At 38.7% G+C, this 7837-nt stretch overlaps 1 pseudogene; it reads left to right on the top strand.

Annotated features, from left to right (window-relative positions):
• The first annotated feature begins 3183 nt into the window (after positions 1-3183).
• Positions 3184-6391, top strand: LOC108436244 (annotated as a pseudogene).
• The last annotated feature ends 1446 nt before the right edge of the window (positions 6392-7837 follow it).

The following is a 7837-nucleotide window of genomic DNA, read 5'->3' as shown; positions in this document are numbered from 1 at the left end:
GTAACATCATCAATGCACTTGCTGATGTAGCCAGTCACTGATTCTGTGTATTCCCCCAGGTTGATGGAGTCACTGGTAGTTGCTGCTTCTCTGAACATCTCCCAGTCAGTGTGCTCAAAACAGACCTGAAGAGCAGAGATAGCGCCAGGTTCTCACTTGCTTCTGGTCTGGTTTGACATGTCTGATGAGCAGTCTGCATGAGCATCACAGAGATCTGGTCTGAGTAGCCATTGTAGGGGCAGGGCTCAGCACTGTACATACCGGGGGTGTTTGTGTAAACAAGATCCAGCACATTAGCCCCCCAGGATGTCCACATACTGGTGAAATTTGGGGAGTACTGACTTCAGATTAGCATGGTTGAAATCTCCAGCAACAATAAGCAGTCCATCTGGGAGTATTTTGCAGCTTCGCTGATAGCATTGCACTGCACTACTATGTTAGCAAATAAAAAGTTGCTGTGTTCACCAACTCTCTTCCTGGAGATCTACTTTCCTGCATGTTTCACCGCCAACCTCAAACAAACACACTGCATTCAGCTAATCAAGGACCTCTGAAGGCTGGTTACTACTGCTGAATATTATTACATTCTGTGAATGTATGCATATATGATATGGTAACATATTAAGGGAGAAAAACAATGAAAACAATGTTTCTTAGTAAGTTGTAGGACCACCATCAGCCACCAGAACAGCTTTATTGGATCTTAGCCTATTATATTATTAGTTTCTATTATGGAACTCTGGTGTTTTGATGAAGGTTGTAGAGAGCGCAGTCTAACAAATTGGTCTAAAATTTTCCTTAAGTGCTCGATTTAGTTCACATCTAGTGTAAAGGCTGTGGCATATGATTTATGTCATTTTCATACTCATCAAATTTTCAGTGACCCCTCATTCAGAGGACACCTCATTCATGGACTGTCGGCCCTGGGAATCGAACCGGCAACCTTCCGTTCACAGGGCCAGATCCTGAACCTCCAGCCCACAACTTTACATTGATTTGCAGTAACCCTTCTTTCAGTGGTGGAAACCTCCCACAGCATAACAAAGCCACTGAACCCCCTCATTATAGCGGTCAAGCATTCAGGCCAGCATCACTGTCTTGACGGCCACCACACAGGCACTCACCCGCTTGTAGAGAATGTGATTAAATGGGTAGGCCAGATGGTTTCTGCACTACATAACTTTCAGATGTGCATTCATCTTTATAATGAGGAGTTTCTGCACTGCAACTCAACTATATCATCCCTATATATACTATATTGACAGGAAATCATCATTTACTGCACTGACAGTCATATTGAGGAACTATTGCTGTTTCTCCTAACATGTTGCATTAATGCATTGCAGGAACAACTGTAAACTAAAATGCTCCTCGTGATGTCTGCCAAGTCTCAAACAAATTGCTTCAGTTATACCATTCTGTGGTGAAAATCCTGTTAGGCTTTTTTCACAAAATGCCTGCACCAATGCTCTGACAATGATGGACTAATGAGGTTTGTCTAATTGACTAGTCAGTGAAAACAAGGTAAAGGCCAGTTTAAGCAGATAAATGAAAGTGTCTCTCAATCTTGGCATGCAACCCACTTGGCTAAAACATCCAAGGGAATTATATTAAATGCTGACACATGCAGCATTCTTACATGCAGTAAGAAAGGCCTGTACTTTTGTTTGGTTGATCAGATACGTAAATACTTTCAAATCAAAATAGTTGTTTAATTTACATCTAATATGCTGGAGTACAGTACCATAATTATGAAATGTGTATCCAGTCCCTGTCCAATTTCTAATGGTCTACACTGAATACTTGTTTTGGACATAATTGTAATCACACGATCTTGTGAAATACTAAAAATAACTACAATAATATTGGATTTCATATGAATCTTGCAAGGTTTGTCCTCTAAGTCTGCACTTACCACTACCCTTAGGCATAAAATCCTGTTGGTGCTGTTAATGTGCCAATACAAACAGTGCCGTGTCTGCAGGTTTACAGCAAAATCAACTTTATGTAACATGTATACTGAACACATAATGTGTCATTTTGGAGAACATTTGAACAAATCTTATGGTATAAAATATGATGTAGCAATAAAAAACAATAGTTGCTCATTACTGGTTAAATTAGCTATTTAGCCAGTAGTTATTTACTATGAAAGAAGACTCACCAAGTCATGTAACAAACTAGAATCATACTGTTTATCACTGAACTCTCTTGTTCAGTTTTGTCAATAATTTGAATAAGGAGGCTAAGCATGTTAAATGATCCACTCTCAATAAAGTTAAAACCAATTGAATAATTAGATAATCCTTTCTAGGATGTCTCTCTAGGGTGTCTCTTTTTTGGCAAGACCTCACTGGTTAAGACTGATTGCTGCAATAATCAGATTGCCATAAGAAATATGTTCTCTTACAAAATGCAGTTTGCATTTGAAGAATGCAGAAGAATAAGTGGCTTAGAAAATAGCTTGAAATGTGCTGAAACAGTGCATATTTCTCAGTTATCTCACTGCTAAATCTGAACGTTTTACACTTTTAAAAGTGAAAAGAGCCATAAAGTGTTTTTAGAGCAATGCAGTCTTATATTCAATGAGCCATCTGGTTCTCTGTTCTTTTACAAAGTTTAGGGAAAAACGTATTGTCCTTTGTAGATGACCTACTGTTACAGATGAGGCAGATGATAATCAGTTGGGTATATATTAAACAATCTTTTAAAGGTTCTTTTAGCAACCAAATGTTATTCTGTTGAGTCAGTTCAAAGCAGAAAACAGGGTATTTAACATTATTTTATCCTCTGCATTTTGTCCTTTGTTGATGGTATGCTCCATTTATTTATTTATTAAATCCTTAATTCCTTCCTTTCTTTCTTTCTTTCTTTTCTTCTCTTTCTTTTTTCCTTGCTGATAATTAAATGACACACATAGGCTTAACTCTTTCAAGCAAACATCTCTGCTTTCAAATGTGTTGTGTGCTTATTCCAGTGTAGGTCAAAGGTTAGCATATAATCTGTCTCAACTTTCACCCCCATCTTTCCTGATTACATTTGGCTTTCTTTTATTAATCTCCTCATAAGATATAAATCCAGCCCCTTCAATATAAGCGCAGGTCACAACTTCAGGGGGACCAAAACTTATTAAACACCTAGGAAGCCATTTCAGATGTTTTCTTTTTGTCAGTAGGTTTGATCTTCAGGATGAATGGCACAGAGGGACATTCTACATTCCCATGTCCAACAGGACCGGGCTTGTAAGGAACCCTTTTGAATATACTTAGTACTGCTTAGCTGATCCATGGCAGTTCAAACTACTGGCTTTCTACGTGTTTATACTGATCTGTTTTGGCCTTCCAATAAATGGGCTGACACTAGTGGTCACCACTCAGCACAAAAAGCTCAGACAGCCTCTCAACTTCATTCTGGTCAATTTGGCAGTGGCTGGAATGATCATGGTCTGCTTTGGATTCATCATAACACTGACTATAGCTTTTAATGGCTACTTTGTCTTTGGACCTACAGGCTGTGCCATTGAGGGCTTCATAGCAACACTTGGGAGTAAGTAAAACACTTTCATTTTAAAAGCTTTAATTTATTAATTTACTTTAAAAGTGCTGTGAATTTGTTACATTTGTTTGTTTCAAATTTGCAGCACCTGAAGATTTTTGCAGGTATTCATGTCAGCATTTTCACTTTTTTCCTTTTAGGTCAAGTTTCATTGTGGGCCTCGGTTGTGCTGGCTACTGAGAGATGCATAGTGGTGTGCAAACCCATGGGCAGCTTCAAGTTCAGCTCTACTCATGCTTTAGGAGGCATTGGTTTTACCTGGTTGATGGTAGCTAGTTGTGTGTTCCTCCACTTGTTGGCTGGTCCAGGTCAGAAAAGTTTTAGTTGTTTTCAGTATGGAAGTTGGAAAAGTGTAAATAATGTTGGTTAATGGAAAGTTAATATATAGGGGCCTCAAAGAAGTTTTTGGCATCTCTTTTGACATGGATAACAACAAAACTGTCATAACTGACTTATGTCATCTTTTTCCAGACAGATTCATCCCTGAAGGCATGCAGTGCTCATGTGGACCAGATTACTATACCCTGAACCCTCCATTCAACCATGAGTCATTCGTCATTTACATGTTTAGTTGCCACTTTATTGTTCCTGTCACTGTCATCTTCTTTACTTATGGAAGACTTGTGTGCACAGTAAAACTGGTAAGGCATTTTAAGTGCATATAGAATCCCAACTTGCTAAAACATTTGTATTTGTCAATGATTATCATTCATTAAGAGTACTGTGTAAAAGTAAGAGACCACCCTTCATTTATTTGGTAACAGTTTATTTGAAGTCCAGTCAAAATGACCATTATGTACAAGTCATTCATTTATGAGTGTCAAGCAAAAAGTAGAATACATATTAAACAGAAAACAACACAGAAGCCTCGACAAATGCATATAATGTTAAAATTGTCATAATTTATTGTCAAGCTTTACTCTTAGAAGTTGGTTGTGATTTCTGCTTCTCATGATTCAAATAACCAGTCGCTTCTTTGTTGACAGCAATATATATATAGTGGCATTATATTTTTTAAGGGTGTAATGACTGTTGGATCCTATGTTGCATCTTTGCTGCAAACCTGACATTAATCTAATGATGATCTTCTTCAGGCTGCAGCCTCCCAGCAAGAATCAGCATCCACCCAGAATGCAGAGAAAGAAGTGACACGAATGGTCATCTTGATGGTCCTGGGTTTCCTGGTTGCTTGGACACCTTATGCTAGTATTGTTGTTTGGATTTTCATGAACAAGGGAGCTGCTTTCATGGCCCAGTTCATGACTGTTCCTGCATTTTTTTCCAAAACCTCAGCAATTTTCAACCCTATCATCTATGTGGTGCTAAACAAACAAGTAAGCCCCCAGTAATACATACTGTTGGATGTATTATTCTACAGGAAAAATGTGTTTTTGAAGAACTGGCCAGTGAAAGAATTTTTATGGAACCAATAGGAGAATGTACAAGTTAAGCTAAGTGCATCTCAATATCTTATAGAAATGCAGCCATAAGTTCTGCTTTACAGCATAAATATAGCATCTCTCTATTTTTGCTTTTTTTTCCTCAGTTCTGTAGCTGCATGCTGACCACCCTTTTCTATGGCAAGAACCATTTTGGTGATGAAGACTCCTCTTCAGTAATCTTAAACAAAACTGAGGTGTCTTCAGTGGCTCCAGTGTAGATGCAGCTCATCGTCTGCTCTCTCTCTCTTTTTCTGCAATGGACTGCCCTGACATCATCATTTCTTGGCTGATTTCTTGTTCCTATAAGCATGATCTACATAGCTTCTATTATTAGAAGTTATATAGTACCATGATCTCTCCTCAATCACTATGTAGTTTCTTTGTCTCAAGCCTCTGCAATCATTACATGCTCGGGTGATTGGCACCATAACCGGATTAAGAAGTCAGAAGAGTAGGAGACACACAATAGTGCTTCTGGAGAGGTAATGCATTGATATCTTGATTTTGCATCTGGTTATTTAATTAATTCCACAAAATTAAGCTCTCATTTGCATAAGGAAGCATATGGAGAGTCCAGTCGGCTTAATCAGTGTCCAGTCGTTTGTCTGGCAGGTTGTTTAGCAGGTTTCTTCTGTTTATACTTTATACTAGATTTGTGTATATTGTGTACATAAAAAGCAAAGTAAAACAAAACAAAACAAAGGAAAAAGGTGAGAGTAGACATTTGTAGACACAAAGCTGAACAGTACACATATAGCTGAACAGCCAAACCCACATGTCACATGTTGAAAAACCCACATGTTGAAAAAATCTTACATAAACACACTGAACAAATAACCAGTCAGCGAATGTATTTTGTGGTTAAGGAAGGTATGGTGCAACATGTTTTTCCTGAGGGTTTGCAATGTTCTTGACAGCTTTTTGTGTAGGCTGAATATGCTTTTGCAAACAACAGAGGGCAGTAGACCCCACAAACCATCTGCTCCTCTCCAACAGACCAGAGACCTCAAATCAAATAAGACAAACAGTTTTATGCTTTTACGTTCACAAATATTTCAGCATGTCTACTTGAGGATCATCTACCATCCAAATGCACATTCGCACATGCTTAAGTGCACATGTAGAAACAGGAAGTGGCCACTAAGAGGATTTGCATGGAGGATGGGAAGAATGGCTTGTTTTGAGGGTTTTGCCTGTCAACAGAGCAGTATGAGTTGGAGAGAGACCATGTTCTTTGATCCTCATTCTCATGTGGATGTGTGAAGCAGTCATTCCAGGGCATGTGCTCCTGTTGGGAACTGCACTGGTGAATGAATGAATGAATGAATGAATGAATGAACGAATGAAGGAATAAAATGATAAATGAATCGATGGAAAAGATAAATGCTTCCTATTGGCCAATGCACTGATAAATAAATCAGTGAAAGGAAATGACAAATACCCCCTGCTGGGAACTGCACTGAATGAATGAATAAATGTATATGCTTTCGATTGGGAGTTACACTAATGATATAAATGAATGGGAATGATATATACATCCTATATATATATATATATATATATATATATATATATATATATATATATATATATATATATATATATATATATGCACTGTGATTTCCTCATTTCATACCATGAAATCTACAGTAAACTTACAAAGTCTAAATAGTAGAATGTGAGACCTGGAGAAGCTGAATGCTTTGGTGTTTTGATTCATGAGGATCTGACCAGAAACCTGACGATGGGCCAGTAGGGACAGATGGACGAACAGGAAGAAGTACCAGGACTGACAGAGAGGCGAAGGGGGGGTCAACCTAACCCCCCCTCACCTACACTTGTTCCAGCTAATAACTAACACCATGGAGTCTTATCATCCGCTCAGCTAAGTCTAGGATTAGCTTTTATGCTCAATTCTCCGTAGCTGAATTGAAAACCAGCACAAGATCCCTGGGCTGCACCAAAATCACTTTGTGAGTCAGCAGTTCTGCCTTGCTGGAATGAACTGCCAGACTTAGTAATACAATCTGTCTTTTACAGAGTAGGTCTAACATGCATTTAATGATTTTTTTCAGTTCATCCAGCTGAAAATAGAGAGAAATACATTAATATAAGCTCAGATCTTTGCTAAGATGACTGTGTGCAATACTCTGATCACATATTCATAATTCTATGTGAAGAAGGAATCACGTTTATTGACTTCATTTTTGTTTTTGATACGGCTAATGTTTGTCAATAGATTTCTGCTTATATCAACATCAGCTTGTGAGAACAGTACTCATTATACAAGAACACTGCAATTATTGCCCTGCAGGCTCCGCCCACTCTCTCTCTCACATTCTCTCTCTCTCATACACACTCTCTCTCTTTCTCTTTCTCTCTCCTCTCTATCTCTATGTAATTGAGCCCTACTAACAGCTGCAGACAGTTCTTAAGCAGCAACCTTTCATTTCCTGTTATAAGCTAAATGGCAACAGCTATAGACCCATAGCCACCTAAAGCTGCAATTTCGGAGGCTGGGCACCTGCAGGCAGTTAGATTCACTGCAGTGGGTCGGAGAATGGAAAGCAGAGCCTGTAAGCATGAGGACAGGCTAGAACTCTGACAGACCTAGAGATCCTAATTGCCCCCTAATACCCCCTCATTAACGAGGCTTAATGAGGAAAATGAGTGTCTTCTCTTTCCCTTTGTCTTGAGCATGAGAAGAAGCTGGTTTGCTTAGGTGGGTAGCCTTAACGAAGAGACAGCCCAACCAACCCAATACTGATTTTGGAGAACAGAACACAATGAAAATATTCTGGAGCTGTGAAAGAGATCTTTGATTTGGAACATCACTGCTA

Source organism: Pygocentrus nattereri, chromosome 26 (genome assembly GCF_015220715.1).
Source record: "Pygocentrus nattereri isolate fPygNat1 chromosome 26, fPygNat1.pri, whole genome shotgun sequence".
NCBI classification, from domain to species: domain Eukaryota; kingdom Metazoa; phylum Chordata; class Actinopteri; order Characiformes; family Serrasalmidae; genus Pygocentrus; species Pygocentrus nattereri.
The sequence above is the reverse complement of the archived record's forward strand: the minus strand, read 5'-3'. Positions and strand labels throughout refer to the sequence as shown.